Here is a 17523-nt window from a genome sequence, read left to right on the forward strand (position 1 = left end):
GGCAGATCTTTCGATTATTTGATGGAAACCCAGATATCTGCATTTTTAATGTAAAATATGATTGTTAAATGTTGCCAAGAAGTTATAAGCTATAAACAATAACACTGATCTATATTTGACTCATTAATTTATAGCCCTTGGTTTAAAAGCACCAGTGGCTCAAGCCTGTAATCCTAGCTATTCAGGAGGCTGAGTTCTGAGGATTATGGTTTAAAGCCAGCCCAGGTAGGGAAGTCTGTGAGACTCTATCAAATTAACTACCAAAAAAAAGCCTGAAATGAAGCTGTGGCTCAAGTAGTAGAGCACTAATCTTGAAGAAAAAAAAAAAAGCTTAAGGACAGTGCCCAAACCCTTATTTCAAGCCCTAGGACTGGCACACAAGAAATGTAGGTTTCTCCATCTAGCTTTTTTATAACTCCTAATGGAATAAGTGAATAACCTCTCACTTGTTTTCAAATGGTCAAGGCTTTTATCCTTGACCTTTGAAGCTTATGTCCTTCACTGGGCAAAGGGTACCATAGTCTGCTCATCTCTGGCTTCAAACTGGATAAGGCTCATTACCTCAGGCTCCTCTGGGACCACCATGGTGGTGCCCATGTGGGTAGATTGAGCTGCAATGATCTCATGACTAGTTCCCTCCACTGTGATTATTCATCCCTAGACAGCTCTAGCCATTATGTAAGCCAAGGGAGTGATTTTTTGTTCATGTTTTAAATTTTATTTAGAGGAGGCATAGAAGTTGCTTATGAGGTGTAACTATGCCCAATTATCTTGCTGGCAAATATGTGGGTTATGGAAAATATAGTGGAAAGTTCTGAAAGGTAGGTTAGGATCACAGAGGGAGGTATCAGAACAATTATGTGGGAATTATCAACCTTGAACAGTGCATGGAAAATGTGTGGTCATTACTGTGGATCATCTAGATGGTTCACAATAAAATGTCCAAGTGAGTCCCCAGATACTCCAACTTCTTATAAAATTTGTCCTCTAATTTGCAGTCAGGTTCTCTGTAGTGTTGCCTAGCAATATCTGTGGTAACTGATTTCTGTCCTGCAAGGAGCTGACTCAAGCCATATCTCATCATATTTTACATGCTCTGGATGACCAAACAAGAAAAATGGGTCCTGGATGTACTGTTCTGCTTTCTTTCTTTTTGAGGTGGATTAAGGGCAGGGAAAGTACAGACAGAAGAAGCAGATTTCTGAAAAGCATTTTCAAAGAATAACCAGGAGCAATATAGACAAGAGAAAACAATGTGGTAAAAAGATTTCCTGCCTTCATGAGCATCCTTTTAATAGTATATTTTAAAATCCTCACTAAAAATCTTAAAATAAATCTGAACTTGGATATTTTATCTGAATTCCTTCTTTCTCCAGCGTCAAGGAGAAGAACACATTATGATTTAGCATGATAGTTACATGGATAGGTTACAGCTCTATGGATCTGTTTTATGCAATTATATGAAAAATAAGTTAACCTATGTAAAATGCCTAACACAGTGTTTGACATGTAGAATTTAATAAATATTAATCATTCATGTTTTTATTTCTAATATTACCTGCATCAACTCAAGAGTTCTAGCTGAATATTTAACATGTTAGCTAGAGCTGGACAAAATATTCAGCTGGAATTTCAAGAGAGAAAATACTATTCTTCTGATGAATTAAATAACCACAGACATAGAATATCTGAAACCATCCTTTTAACATTTCTTACTTCCCTAAATCTGTTTGTGCTCTTTGAGTTTCTAAAACAGGTTCTTAGTAATTTTTAGAAGGTACAGTCATAGAGTTGAGAAACTGGAATTTTCATCAATCACACCTAACATGTTGGGTATATTTTTGTTTCTCTGCAGATTGAATGATTATGTTTACCAAATCCAGCAAAAGGTACTTTCCGATAAAAATCCTGCCAAACCTACCGTGAGGATTACAAGTACATTTATTATGCAGTCTTAAATTGGCAAACTATTCAATTCTCTTCTATTTCTTTAAAATAGGACTTAGGGGATGATCCACCACTTCATAGAATCATGAGCTTGGCTTATTTCACATGACCAAGACCTGGGGTATGGCTGTGCTGATTCCTCTGTCAGCCTTCAAAATCAGAGCTCTATCTATTCTAGCCCTTAGTATCCTTCATTCTGCCTTTTCCACTCCATTCTTTCTGCCTTTGCCTCATCTGAGTACTTGTCTAGGTAGCTACAATAGTCTTGTTTGAACTCTCATTTCCTAATTTTCCATACCACCTATCTACTTCTAGCATTTCTACTTGTCTTGCATGTTTATAGATAAGTAATCTTTTCAAAATAAAAAATGGAAATACAGCAATCTTAATCTTGCTATCTTTCTGGGTTGGAATTTCACTACTTTTCCTGATGTACTAATTCTTCTAGAATTAGGTGACCATCCCCAGTGTAAGTCACTTTCTCCTACCTGTCTGTGCCAGGCACACACATACATACAAATCTGTTGTGTAAATCAAATATACCTTAACCTATTTGCTTTGACCCTTTAGAGTAGGGGAGAAGTGTACCTACTTTGTTAATTCTAAAACTCAGTAAAATTCCTATACTTAGTAAATCTCCCTTCAATGTGTTCTCTTAGCCTTCTGTAGCCTTGTTGCCTTTGATGATCTTTTCCAGTTTATTGTTCTGACTCTGCAGGTTGAATAGTTCTGCTTCAGTCATTGTCTTTGTGAAAGGAAACTGGAGAAAGGGAAATTTATCTCATGACTCCTAGAACCCCCTCTATTTCTTCTTTAAAGAAGCAAAAATGGTGACAACCTTTTGGAAATGAGTTGGAAAACACTGCTGTGTAGAGCAGGTGATGTGTGCTGGCTAGAGAATATCTTGGATGGATTCCTAGATTCCATCTAGCCTGGCTGCACTTAGAGAATCAGAGCTCAATGATATCCAGTTGTTGGTCCAGCACAGCCGTGTTTCTACTCTCTGGTGCATGAAGCACTGAGTAATATTAGAAAAGCCAAAGCTCCTATCCTGGGATGGGGACACAAAGATGGAAAAAAGACAACTATAACTATAGTAACCCAAAGAATAAAGATGTGAGGGAAGGCAAGAGAATTTGAGAATAGAATGAATTCAGGTGGTAAGATAGGAAGACAAAAAGGAAATGAATGCTACAGATACAGAAATAAGAGAAAAACCTATAATCATATATTCCATACCATAGTGTTCCTTGGACAGTATTTTACCAAACACTTGTGCCCTGAGCACAATAGAAATAATCACTCCAAATTATGAAGAACTTAAAATAAAATAATTGAATTGAAGTAGGAAGGGTATTCATAAAATGCTCTACATTTCACTTATTCTAAGTATAAATCCATTTGTCATTACTCCTCTTTAGACACTATACTGTGTAACTGGGATTTTACAGATGAGGTTAAGATCCAGGAGGCAAACAGGGGTAGATTAAGACAGTCAATTATGCATCTGAGATTTTCTATAAGTGAGTCAGACATTGGGACCTTCTAAAGCCCAATAATTCAAATGGGGCCCAAGAATATTTCAGCAGGGCTGAAAAATTAGTACAGTAATTGCTTTTCCAGATTTCTATCAGTATGTCAGAACGATAATTTTTTAAACTCTACTACTGAACATCCTGAAAGTTATGAAACCCAGAGGAAATCTAAATAGCTGGACTTTTTGGAGGAAAAAGAGTTAAATGTCATTCATCTCATACAATTTCCTTATCATACAAGAGACAAGAGAACTTTGTAAATATGGAAACTGTAATTATATATCATCTGAATAAATTTAACTAAAAACTGATTGACAAAAATAATTTCTCATGTCAAATGTAGATATAGGAGAGCCTGACAAATTGGTACATGTTAAGCTTTTTCTTAAGCGAATGTATAGAAAAGAGAATTCAATGATTTATTGCTGAACTCTTAAAATCTATCTAAAATATGATAGCTGCAAGAAAAAGAAAAGGAAAATAGGGAACAATTTATTTGTGTAGCAATATCCAAACAGAACTGGTAATATGTTGGCAATATGCTACCTGCTTCCTGTCTAGCTCTCTACTGAACATACAGGACAGCCTTTAGATATAGGTACTAATATTGTCCTGTTTTACAAAAGAAGAAGCTGATTTATAGGGATCTAAACAACTTGCCTCGTTTGTACAACTAGTAAGCGGCAGAGCTAGGACTTGCCTAGTTTGTACAGCTAGTAAGCGGCAGAGCTAGGATTTGAACCAGGTAGCTGGCTTCTCAGTGTATCTGGTTAACAGGTATCTATGCTACTCTTCCCAAATACCGGGTCGAAGAGGCTACCATGCATACAACAAGTACAGGGAAGATTTTTTTTTAATCTTAAATGGTAGTCTCACATGAAATGAACTCATGATGGAGTTTAACTCCTGACAATGATGGTTGTCTTGGCTGAAAGGCTTTGAAGTTAAAGCTCTGCTCACTACTGGTTATTTGGCTTATATTCTGACACCCTGGGAAGTACAAAAGGACAAGTAGTTGCATTGGTATGGCAATTATGTTTCTAAAGGTCAGGTTCAAGAACAGTATTTAAACTAGTATTCTGGAAGTTCTGGGACAAGCTAGTGTTCCTTTAAGAACTTGTCTCCAGTGGGGATATGTAAAGGAAAATGTTACCAGTGGGATTACCATCCATGCCAGTTTGCAATGTCTTCAGAATTCATATGGGTGAATATATGAACAAATGTAGAACTATATACTTTAGATGAATAAAATTGGTGTTTGCCTCTTCTTAAATGGCTGTGTGCACATGTGTTTGATATAGTCTGATTTGGGTCTGGAAAAACCAGTAGAGGACAGTGTATGGAATGGAATTCTTTTTTTCATGGCTGAGATGAAGAGGCCAGAGCTAGTGGATCTGATCATGGGAGGTCAGGAGAGAAATGGGTCTTGACACCACTTAAGGATTTGTGATCACATTATGATTCCCATGTAGAAGTGAATGCATAGTCTGGTGCTGATCCCAGATGGGAGAGCCAGTAAGGAAGTGCCGTCTTCCCTTCCATTAAAAGAGGCCCTGCTATTTATGAAACATAAGAACTGAGGTGTCTGTAGCCTCATTGCCTTTCATTTGGAAGAAAATACCTATGAATGCTTTATACCATGGGAGATATGTATTTATCAATCTGCATTTTGAATGTGCAGAGCTTGGTAAAATGAAAGAGCCTTTTTATCCTCAGGTTGTCCCCCATCCTTTGTCCCTCAAGGAACTATGTTTGCGATAGCCATCTTTCATCTCAGCTCTGAGTGTGTCCTTTGGAAGGACATCTAGTTTGAATATGTGTCCCAAGGAACAAAGATAAAGCTGAAACTTTCTCCCTGTTTAAGCTCCAATGCTATCAAATTCCATTTTTGGAGGCAGAGGGAGGAGGAGGAGGAGAGAGAAAAGAGTTACTCTCATACTCAAAAGCATTTATTTTAGTCAGACCATCACAATCCCTTATGCCCCAAATGATATTTATTTATAATGTGTACAACACAAAAAGAGATTGGGTTTCAACCATCTTTGACATTCAAATATGAGAATGATGATTTACTATTCTCTGAGGGAGAGGAGCTATTGAACTTGCCCCGTGTTTGCTCTATGAGAGGCATTAATAGCCTGTGCTCTTCTATTCAGGGATTTATACTACTGTCACCATATTAAGCTGCTGCCAGTAGATTGCATTTTCTCCTTCTCTAGTAATGTCATCTCCTGTTGCCTATTTGCTTACCAGGCCGAGGCTGCACACAAACATCTTTCGTGCTAATTTAAACTCGTGTACAACCTGAGAGAGAAGGAAAGGTTACAATACTGCATACACCTCCACATTTTAGTGCAACAGGCATGAAATGACTTTCCTGTGGGAGCAAATGAAAAATCTATGAAAGCTCATTTTGAAGCTTTTTGAAAAACATAGAAGCTGAGAGAAATACCAAGGCTTATTGTTTGGTAGGAAAAAAGAAAACCCAGCAAGAAAAATACAGTTTAATCAGTTCCATATTAAATGCCATTAAATGTATATGTTACAATAGAGAGTGGCCGCTCAGGCATGTGTGGCTATAGATGAGTGGGATAGTGGGATTATCCTGCCTCTGAAGTCAAACTTCAGAGATAGGGGACTATGAGTCAGTCATGCCACGTGTCTGACTCAGTTTTCTCAGAAGCAATTTCTATAGCCATGGTTGAGAGAATCACTTAGATGACTGACATCAGTGTGGCATAGAGTAGCTCTTCTGAAAGCCCCACTCTCTTGTGATCTTCCTTCCTCTCTTAGGCCTTTACTTCCTAACTTAAATCTACACACACACACACACACACACACATACCACATACACACACACACCACATACGCACAGAGTATCCCTTGACAGTAAAGAGTTCAGTATGTAAACATTCACATACGCACCTATCTTTTTTTTTTTTTTGGTGGTCATGGGGCTTGAACTCTGGGCCTGGGTGTTGTCCCTCAGCTCTTCAGCTCAAGGCTAGCGCTCTACCCCTTGAGCTATAGCGCCACTTCAGGTTTTCTGAGTGGTTTATTGGAGAGAAGAGTCTCACGGACTTTCCTGCCCGGGCTGCCTTTGAACTGAGATCCTTAGATCTTAGCCTCCTTAGTAGCTAGGATTACAGACCTGAGCCGCTGACACCTGGCTACACCCACCTATCTTGATGGAGCTCTCATTTCAGTTGGGCCAGGGGTCAATGGTTTGAGTTCTGTTGAAGCAGCCAGCTCCTTTGTTGCCCTCTCTTACAGCTTACTTTCCCCAGGCATACTTGCCTGACAGCTTTTTCTCAGGGCTCACTCAGCAATATGGATTCATCCAGACTAGGCAAGCTGAGCTCACCTGCAGGGAGGCTTCTTCTGTGCCAGCTGCCAGGCTTTGCACAGTGTACGTTCAAGAACATCTGTTACATTGTGCTTTGCATCCATAAATGTGTGCGCTGCCTCAGGAATGAGGACATGGTTCCTTCAAATGGGAGAGTCTCATATTCTAAGAAACTCTGGTCATAGCGCTCTGCCAAGAATGGATCACAGATTGAGGGCAGTGATGCACACAGCCCATTCCAGGTAGCCCTGTCCTCTAGGCTAGCCTCTTTATCTTTCTCCTTAAGACATTAAGGACAGTGACTAAGAGCTACTGCTTTAGGAACCTCTTCTGTGTTAGTGTGTGCTGTGGCTCCTCCTCTTCCTCCTCCTCCTCCTCCTTTTCCCTCTCCTCCACCACCACCTCCTCCTTTTTTGTCTTTCTTTGCCCAAAAATGTGTTTTGGGTTGTTTTTGCTTAGTCTACATAAATTTACAAATCAAATTATGCAATCTTTCATGTTCATCAAGAAGGATGATGGTAATTATTTTTACTACAAAATTCTTAATTATTTCTCTGGAGTTAAGCTTTGGTGCCTTGTCATATTTGTGTGTACAGTCTTTATTTTATTATTATTATTATTGTTATGATTGCCAATCCTGGGGCTTGAACTCAGGGCCTGGGTACTATCCCTGAGCTTCTTTTGCTCAAGGCCAGCACTCTACCACTTGAGCCACAGCATCACTTCTGGCTTTTTCTGTTTATGTGATATTGAGGAATGGAACCCAGGGCTTCATGCATGTAATGCAAGCACTCTACCACTAAGTCACATTCCCAGCCCGGGTCTTTCTTTTAGACTCACATTTGTTAACCTATTGGAAGGCTGCTGAATTTGGCACACTGATAAAGAAACTGATGTTTGTAAAACTTTAACAAAGTGCTAACCATGAAAACAAATTGTTCCTTTGTACAAAAGGGTTCTGCCCCTTTGAGGCCAGATGCCAGTGGCTTACACCTGTAATCCTAGCTACTCAGGAGGCTGAGATCAGTTTTAAACCAGCCAGGCAGGAAAGTCCATGACTCTTGCTGGCTTTGTCTATTTATGTGGTGCTGAGGAATCGAACCCAGGGCCTCATGCTTGCAAGGCATGCACTGTACCGCTGAGCTACCTTCCCAGCCCCAAGTCCATGACTCTTATCTCCAATTAACCACCAAAAAGCCAGAGATGAAGCTATGACTCAAGTGGCAGAGTACCAGCCTTGAGTGAAAAAGCTCAGAGATAGCACCTAGTCTCTGAGTTCAAGCCCCAGGACTGGCAAGCACATGTGTGCAGGTACATAGATGCACACACACTCACAGAATTGAAAACTCATGTTCTACACAACAGGAAAGATGAAGAGAATAGGTATTTGCTACTCATTTGTGAAGCTTTTCCTATCAGGACATTCTGAAATTCAGGTCACTAAGGCTACCTGCTTATTTCTCATTGCCTGAAACAGACTGACAAGGCCATGGAAAGATGGCATCAGGATGTCACAGTAGCTGCCAGAGGGAAATGAGGGCACAAGCTGTCCTGTACAAAGGCAACAGAAAGAATACGCTGGGGAAGATTCCTCTGCCCAATCTTCAGGAAGATGATTGTGTTGGTTGGAAAGTAACAAGAGCAGTGATTGGCTCTGATGATGAGACATGAGTTTACCATGGGGGAAATCTGCCTGTCTTTTATAACAGTAAATAAGGAAAGCATCATGTTATGAAGATGCTCTTATTATAGGTTTTGCCACAAAAAATAGCTTCAAGGGAATTCCATATGGGGATAATATGAGGACCTGCTGTTGTTTTAAACGGACTCAATTTTATCAGTAAATAATCCCTTAGTTTAATGACAGGATCACTAGGCATATGTTATTCTTCTTTTACCCTTGGTAAGGTATTTGCACTTATTTCACAAATATCAATACTACTAACGAAGTTTTTTTTTTTTTTGTCGGTCATGGAGCTTGAACTCTGGGCCTGAGCATTGTCCCTCAGCTCTGCAGCTCAAGGCTAGTGCTCCTCCACTAGAGCCACAGTGCCATTTCTCTTTTCTGGTGGTTAATTGGAGAAAAGAGTCTCAAGGACTTTCTTGCCAAGGCTGGCTTTGAACTGTGATCCTCAGGTCTCAGCCTTCTGAGCAGATAGAATTATAAGTGTGAGCCATAGGCGCCTGGCCAACAGAGTTGTTTTAATGAAAAGATGTAAGCCAAAAGCTGAGTGTCCAAAAGGAAGGAGAAATGACTGGAATTGGAGGAGAGTTCCTGAGGTCTAGCAATGAAGTGAGGAGCTATGCCACTTTTGAGGATATTTTTTTCTTTCCAAGCTCAAATTTCATGCTGGCTGTAATTTTATAAGTGTTTAGATCTGTAAAGTGACTGAATGACTCAAACAGTTAGCTTCTTAGAAACTTGTAGTGTTGGTAATTCTTGGAACTTATAAAATTAAGCCCCAGAATACAATAAGCCACTGGGCCAAAAGTATATCAACCAGGAAGAAAAGGAAAGGAATGAGAGAACAGAGTGCCTGAAAGGAGCAGAGATGAGGTAAGATGAGAAAGATAAGAAAAAGATGAAAGATGAGAAAGAGGTGAGGGGCAGAGAGAGAACATTTCACATTTTAGCAGGGACTCCTGAGCTAGAGGAAGATTTATTCAATCATCCAGCAAGTACAGACATAGCACTTGCTTAAAATTAGTACCATGGCTATAGGCTGGGATACAATGGAAGTCAATCTAAACTAGGGTGCTCTTCATTACTACAAAATAACCATCAGTGAAAAAGGGCATTGTTGGTCACAGCTAAAGAGTCCTTTGTTATGACATGGGAATCTGTATGACTGGAAATATACAGTTATTCAGCAGACAAAAATCATCAAAGCATGAGTTAATTTCATTCATTTAACAGGCAAGCACTATGACCCTCATGTGCTAGGCTTGCTAAAACACTTGAGTCTGATAATGCTTGTGAAAGACAGTATTTTCTCCTTAGCAAGTGCTCCAATATGACATCTATGTGCATTTGGACAAGCAAGATCTTAAGATTCCTTTCCCAAGTAATGATAAGTGTAGATATTCTCAACCAGATCTTGCTTTAAATGCTTTTTATATATTGGTTCATCTATATTATTTTTTCATATTTTATTATTTTTCATATATTATGTTTTCATGTATTATATTATATTTCACAGATTGGCTCATCTATATTTTCTTTTCCTTTTTTGGTAGTACTAGGGATTAAACTCAAAGCCTTGCACTTTCTAAGAAAGGGCTTTACCAGCTGAGCCATGCCTTCCAGACCAAATAGCTCCCATTCTCATAAAACAGCTCAATGCAGACATCAAAGTAGGTAGCATTCTTTTTTTCACAGGTAGGACAAACAGATCATCCAAAGTCACAGTACTAATAAAGGACAGAATTGGGAGATCTAGGCTTATAGTCAATCCAAACTGTTATTAAAGACTGTCTATTTGATAAACATATGTTTATCTTCTATGTTGATTCAGTGCTCAAAATTCTATACAAACAGAAAAGAAAATCCCATTTTCATGAGAAATGTATAGGCTGTCATGTGTTTGATTTCCATTTCTTCAACAGGTGGATAGGCTACCAGAAGAATGGCTTTGGAACCAAACCAGCATAGATACAGACATACATCTATACTCATATGATTACTTAGGTCACCAAATTTCTATGGATCTTGCTATTCATCCATTAAATGGGAATGATGATAGTCATACAAGGTCACAGAAAAGTGTTCAGTAAGTGAGCTCCTATTGACATTGTTGATCATGTTGATTCATTTTCTTGAGCAAAAATACTACCATATTAGACATTCTTTTACTAAAAAATAGCTTTTCTGCCTCTTTGGTCAAGGCATCAATTTTCATCCATGATTTTCTTTTCAAACTTTAAGTCATTTATGTAAAACTGAGACTTCACATTTAGAATGTATACTATTATCATGAATATCAAAAGCAAATCTGTGTAAACTTTTGCTTTCTTTTCTCTCATCTTTGGATTTTTGATAGTCATTTGCCTTGTAAGAATATGACTGACTGCTAGAGAAGACTGTGGTATGCCTTTCTCTGAGGTCTCTGGGAGTCAATCGCCTGTCTGAGGCTCTGCCTATTCCTATTTAGACAGCTGGGTCTGAGCTCCAGGAACTTTCTAGAATAGCCAAAGACAATGTGATATATGAATACTCCCTTGCATGATGAAAATTAACGAATCACAGGACCCTCAGGGCTTGCAGAGTACATGTGTGTTGGGAGAAAGATATAACCATTATTTCCTGTGCTCTTTTATCCTCCCAAAAGGTCACTCCTGAGCATCTTTAACTCAAAAATATTTTCCTTGCCCCAAACCAGAAGAAAAGGCAACTTAAAAAAAACATACTTTCTCTGACAAAGCAGATATTTCAAGCCTTCCTAAGTAGCAAAAGTAAGAGCAAAAATAACTAAAAAAAGTAGACGATGATGATTTCCTGACACTCATCATAATCTTCTTCCACATTGAGCACACTCTGATTTAGTTCTGGGAGTACAAAGAAGCCAGAATCCAAGTACAAAGAAGCCAAACAAAATCCCTTTGTTTGGATGGTCATATAATCCTGTACTGGCCCACATGATACTAATTCAAGTCTATAATCTATAGAAATTTGAATGATTTTCTTTTTTCTTTTTCTTTTTCTTTTTGGGTCCGGTCGTGGGGTCTGAACTCTGGGCCTGGGCACTGTCCCTAAGCTCTTCAACTCAAGGCTAGCGCTCTACCACTTGAACCACAGCACCACTTCCAGCTTTTTTTCCCCCTGCTTATGTGGTGCTGAGCAATCGAACCCAGGGCCTCATGCATGCAAGGCAAGCGCTCTGCCACTGAGCCACCTTCTCAGCCCTGAATGATTTTCTTATTAAGAAAGACAGCTGCCTTGCTCTTCATCCCTTCCTCCCTCCCTCTGCCTTCTAGAAAAAAGATGATGGGATTATGTAGAAGAGGAAGAGTTGACATCCTAAAGGACAAAAGTGACTGACTCACACCATGCCATGGATGGAAGAATGAACGGAAGGTGACTGGGATCCTAATGGTAGTATTGGGCTCTGGTTAAATAAGAAAAATAAAGCCACTAAGTTAAGCCACTTGGATTCTGTTACAGGACACAGAACTCTGGGCTTCAACTCTGGGCTTGGGCACTGTCCCTGCGCTCTACAGCTCAAGGCGAGCCGCTGCTCTACCGCTTAAGCCACAGCACCATTTCCACAGTGCCACTTCTGGTTTTCTAGTGGTTTATTGGAGATAAGAGTCTCATGGACTTTCCTGCCTTGGCTGGCTTTGAACCGTGATCCACAGATCTCAGTCTCCTCAGTAGCTAGGATTACAGGCATGGGCCACCGGTGCCCAGCTACAGAGTAATATTTTAACTGAAAAAAATTACCAGTGCTTATCTTGGGCATTACTGCATTGAATCCTTACCGTAAACTTGGATAGTAAAGCTGTCATTATTCCCTTTCACTGATGAAGAACTCAAAGCTTGAAAAGGTTGAGCAATACTAATTATATAATTAGTGGTGATGTTATAATTACCTAGTTTTACAAAATGTAAAAACTGACGCTCAGTGAAGTTGAAAAGTTTGCTTAAAGTCTCAGAAAAATAGGCCAAGGTAGGATTAGAAGCAACACATGCTGATCAGATTCATAACAACCAAACTGTAATGTCATCTCATCTATCTTGTTCCCACGATAACCTCTCCATTGTTATTACCAGGTGATGGGTTTTTCTAGTTACAGAATTGACGATGAGATTTATTTTGCTATGTAAATAGTCCTAAAGTCATACTGGGCAGGTAGGCAGGCTGGGATAGCTTGATGTTACAAGAAAGGAAAAAAAAAAAAGCTTAAGCAAAATCCAAGTAATCAGAGTAAGGTGTACTGAGGACTGGCGAGGGCTGGAGGTGATGCACAGGCTGTGGTTAAGGCAAGCCTACCTGTAAAAAAATCTACCTTGTGGATTGAGTGTATCATTGGTCAAGAGAGAAGTTGGAATTCATTCAGGAGGTGTCTATACTAGGAGCACTGAGTTACACATGAGGTTACACAGGAAGCAGAACACCACAAGAGCAAACACAGACTTTGAGTCAGGCAGGCGTCAGTTCAAACCCTCCTCTACCATTAGTTTCCTGTGTTACTCTGAAGCACGTCATAGATTCTTTACTAGTCAGTGTCCTGTGCATGACGAAGAAGGGTTGGGTAAGGATGAAATAAGATTGTTGACGTGGTACTCTCAGAAGAGTACCTGGTCCACAGTAAGTACACTGCAAATGTTAGTTGGTCTTTTCTTATTAGATGAATAGGCAGTAAAAGCTGCTTCTCATTCCAAACATGCTCCATGTAGCATCTTGGTGGTAGTCTTATAAATCTGAGCACCTAGATAAGTATGAGGGATTTTTTTTAGAAGAAATGTTAAAATCAATACAGAACAGTGAGTTTATTAGAAAGATCGATTCACATAGCCATGGAATAATCTCAAGGACTGGTAATTTTAGTTCTCTAGGACTTTCAGAAAGGACATTAAGACTTAATTCCAACCATTCTTACACTGTAAGCCTAAAACTTTCCCCCTTTGGGGCTGGGAAGGTGGCTCAGTGGTAGAGCACTTGCCTTGCATGCTTGAGGCCCTGGATTTGATTCCTTAGCACCACATAAGCAGAAAAAAAAAGCTGGAAGTGGCGCTGTGGCTCAAGTGGTAGAGTGCTAGCCTTGAACTGAAGAGCTGAGGGACAGTGCCCAGGCCCAGAGTTCAGGCCCCACGACTGGACTCCCCCCCCCAAAACAAAACAAAACAAAACAAACTTTCCCTGTTTTTGTGGTATTGGAGTTTGAATTCAGGGCCTCATTCCTCTAGCCGTGTTTGTGATATTTTTGAGATGGGATCTCATTTTCTGCCTGGCTATGTGGACTATGATTCTCCTGTTTTCTTTCTCTGCTTTCTAATCTAGTTGGGGTGACAGGTATAGGCTACCACATCTGGTTTCTTCTATTGGATGGAATCTCAAAGACTTCTACCAAGGATGGTCTTGTACTGTGATCTTCCCAATTTCAGTCTCGCAAGTAGATAGTGTTATAGGTGTGAGTCACTGGCTCCCAGCACATCCCTTCATTTCATGAACTGAGCCCTGATTAGAACTTTGTGCCTCTAAAAATGGTACTGCTCAGCTTTATCTGTCAGATTAACTATGGCTTGAAGTTCAACACAATGTGGTCTGCCTAGGACACACAAAGCAACATGAACAGGTGAGCAACTAATGTTGAATCCCTAAAACAAACTGGATTAATGAGATGGCTACTTATTTTGGGTCTTTCTTTGAGAAATGGAGGCTCATCTCGTCAGCTGGATTCTGGGATAGCCTTAGTGACTGCTTGCTTGTGGGAAGATAGTAAAAAGTAAGGTCCTAGGACTTTGAAGGCTAAGTCATAGAAGCCTTGTAACTTCCATCTGGGCCTTCTGGAAGTTGTGTTCTTGAAACCTTCAGTCAAAAAGTAAAAAGAGGCTGAGCACTAGAAGCTCAGGCCTATAATCCTAGCTACACTCAGGATACTGAGAACTGAGGATTGTGGTTTGAAGCCAGCCTAGGCATGAAAGTCCATGGGACCCTTAACTTCAATAAACTACTCAGGAAATGCTGGAAGTTGTGCTGTGGCTCAAGTGGTATAGTGCTAGCCTTGAGCAAAAAGAAGCTTGAGGACAGTACTCAGGCCCTGAATTTAAGCCTAGGACCAGCACCGAGAGAGAAAGAGAGAGAGAGAGAGAGAGAGAGAGAGAGAGAGAGAGAGAGAGAGAGAGAGAGAGAGAGAGAGAGAGAGAGAGAGAGAGAGAGAGAGAGAGAGAGAGAGAGAGACTAGTCTTGTGGGAAAGGCCTCGAGAAAGCATAGAGTTACCCAGCTGTGTCTTCAAAGGTGCAGACACAGCAGTAAGGCCCTCTCAGACCATCTGTCCTATGTTCCCACCATCTGGATACTATCAAATGACCTCTATCAATATCTCATGGGATGTAGAATAAACTAGCTGATCCCCAAATTCCAAATCTGCGAAATCATGCATAATAATGATGTGAAATGGCATTAAGCCATAGATCTTGCCATGCTTTGTGATAATCAATAGACAATGGGAATACAATGATGTGGGATCCTGTGACTCAGGTCTAGAAGCCAAACCAACCAGCCATGAAAGAAGGCTTTTAGCCTCGGTGCAATCACTGGATGTTGGAAGACAAAAACACTTGAGTAGCACAGATGAGAAAAAAGAGAATTGTGTTTCCTTAGGCCATCTGACCTGGACAACCTTTCCAAAGGAAGTTGAATACTTCCCTTTGTGACCATCAAATGACACCAGTGATGCCAGTGCTACCCAGCCAGTGAATGCCAGGGATGTCAATGTCTGTCAGACTGACCATGGCTTGTCACAATTGTTTAGTATAATAGGGAAGCCACTGCAATGTGTATGGAGTCAGCCTGGTAACCAGCATAGTTCAAAGGGAACAGTGAGTTGATATAAATTCAAGTGATGTAGATGCAAACTACAAAAAGAGATGACTATTTCTGAGAACTGTGGGTTAATGTTTTTTGGCTGTTCTTGAAATGGAGAATGATTGTGAATTTTGAAGGAAAAATACCAGAGCAATCTGTTTTCTTGGCCGCATGTTACAGAGCAATTTTAAAGCATTGAAGGGCTTTCCATATTTTCTAATCACTCAAGTCCAGAACTGATTATAGCTTTCAGCATCTCTTAGATTCATACTCCTGCAGCCTTCATGTCTTTCAGGGAGAGATTTCACCTTGAAAGCTGTACCCAGATTCGGAAGGCACATCCTGCTACAGCAGAAACAAACAATTTAATTGCAGCTTAGCTCCATAAGGACCAGGTGTTTTGGAAAATCACTGATGGTGCAACTTTGAGACAACCCAAATTCACTTTCTCTTATCTCACAGAAACAAAAGGTAACCTCCATTCTAGGCAGGAAAACACAAATAAGCCTTTGTAGAAACTGAATTGCTACAGAGAGAGAGAGAGAGACAGAGAGAGAGAGAGAGAGAGAGAGAGAGAGACAGAGAGAGAGAGAGAGAGAGAGAGAGAGAGAGAGAGAGAGAGAGAGAGAGAGAGAGAGAGAGAGAGAGAGAGAGAGAGAGAGAGGGAGAGAGAGAGAGAGAATGATTTATATTGTTAATACCTACGGGTCTCACATGCTTTCATACACACATAGAATTATCTATGCTAGAACATCTCTGGAAGAAGCTCCAGAAACTGATAACAGTGATGTCTTTTGGGGAGAATAAAGGAAGTGGAGAAAATGGGGTGGAAGGATTGATGACAAGAAAGATTTTTTCACTGTAACCTTTTGCATATTTAAAAACAAAGTATTTTCTCTATTTTAATTCTAAAAATTGAATATAATTCAAGACAATGTAACTGAATAAGCCCCAATATGTACATGATACTTAAGATGTGCTAAGTAGTGAGTCAATTGCTTTATGTGGATTTATCTTGTTTGTCCTTACAATAGTTCTATAATGCTGATAATGATCATGGTATTACAGATGAGGATACTGAAGAATATACAGATGAAGCAACTTGTTTAAGGTCACACAGATAATAAAGCCAGAACTGTATATGGACTCCAAAGATTCTGGATTAGGAGTCTTTCCTTTAAATTGCTAGGTATTCACCCTCTTGCCAGAAATAAACATACTTGTCACTTGCTCATCAATGAGCCAGAAAAGGGAAAATTATTCTCTTCTTTTTTCATATGATTCTCGAGGGCAATGGGACAGAGAATTGATGTCCAAAAATAACCAAGATATTATTCACATATCCGAATGGCATTGGGAGGTGTTCAAATTGTGCCAATATCAGTTCAATAACATGGTCTTTACCAAGGTGCTTGGACTTTCTGAGTCTCAGTAGTTACCATGGGTCAGGGAATCTTCTAGGCGTTGGAGCAGCAGTGCCCCTGCCCTCCAGAAACATTGTTGTAGCAGAGACAGTCAACAGACAAGTAATCACACTAATTATTATTTGGACATAAATGGACAATAAAGGGTAAATTGAGAGATGAGGATTAGGGACTGTGATTTATACTGGATGGCCAGGAAATGTCTTTAGATAGAATGATGAAGAATAGGAAGGAGATGGGCAGGGAGGAAAAGGAGGTGAAAGGAAGGGAAAACGTTAGATGGTGGTGGGAACAGGCTATGGCAAAGACCCTGAGGCTGAGTTAGAAAGATCCAGGTGCCTAAAACAAAGTGACTCCAGTTGAGTTGGGAACAAAAGGCAAATCACAGAGACCGTGGAATAGGTTTCATAGTTTTCCTGAAAGCACCTGGGAAGGCACTGACAATTGTAAGTAGGGGCTGTGTCATATAACTTGATTTACCTTTAAAGAAGACCATCTGGGCTGCTGTGTAGATGAATATAGGAACAGGCAGTAGAAGAAGAGGAGGGCCAGCTCAGGAGACACTTCAGAAAGTGATAAAGATGGCTGGAAAACTGACTTAGCAAAGGCAGAGTGGTAGACACATTTGATGTCTGTGTTGATGGTGTATGACTTCATGAATGGAGAATAATGCTAGCTACAAAATATTACTGTGAAACTAAGAGCACAGGCATGAAAATGCTTTGTGAACTGTAAAGTACCC

General features: G+C 40.0%; 1 protein-coding gene across 6 annotated transcripts in view; it reads right to left on the reverse strand.

Moving 5' to 3' along the window:
- The window catches only part of Slc24a2 (solute carrier family 24 member 2), a 246706-nt gene that overhangs the window by 75797 nt on the left and 153386 nt on the right, over window positions 1–17523 (reverse strand). The window lies entirely within an intron of this gene.

The sequence above is a fragment of the Dipodomys merriami genome, unplaced genomic scaffold (assembly GCF_024711535.1).
Source record: "Dipodomys merriami isolate MVZ:Mamm:240054 unplaced genomic scaffold, mDipMer1.0.p SCAF_11, whole genome shotgun sequence".
Taxonomy (NCBI): Eukaryota; Metazoa; Chordata; class Mammalia; order Rodentia; family Heteromyidae; genus Dipodomys; species Dipodomys merriami.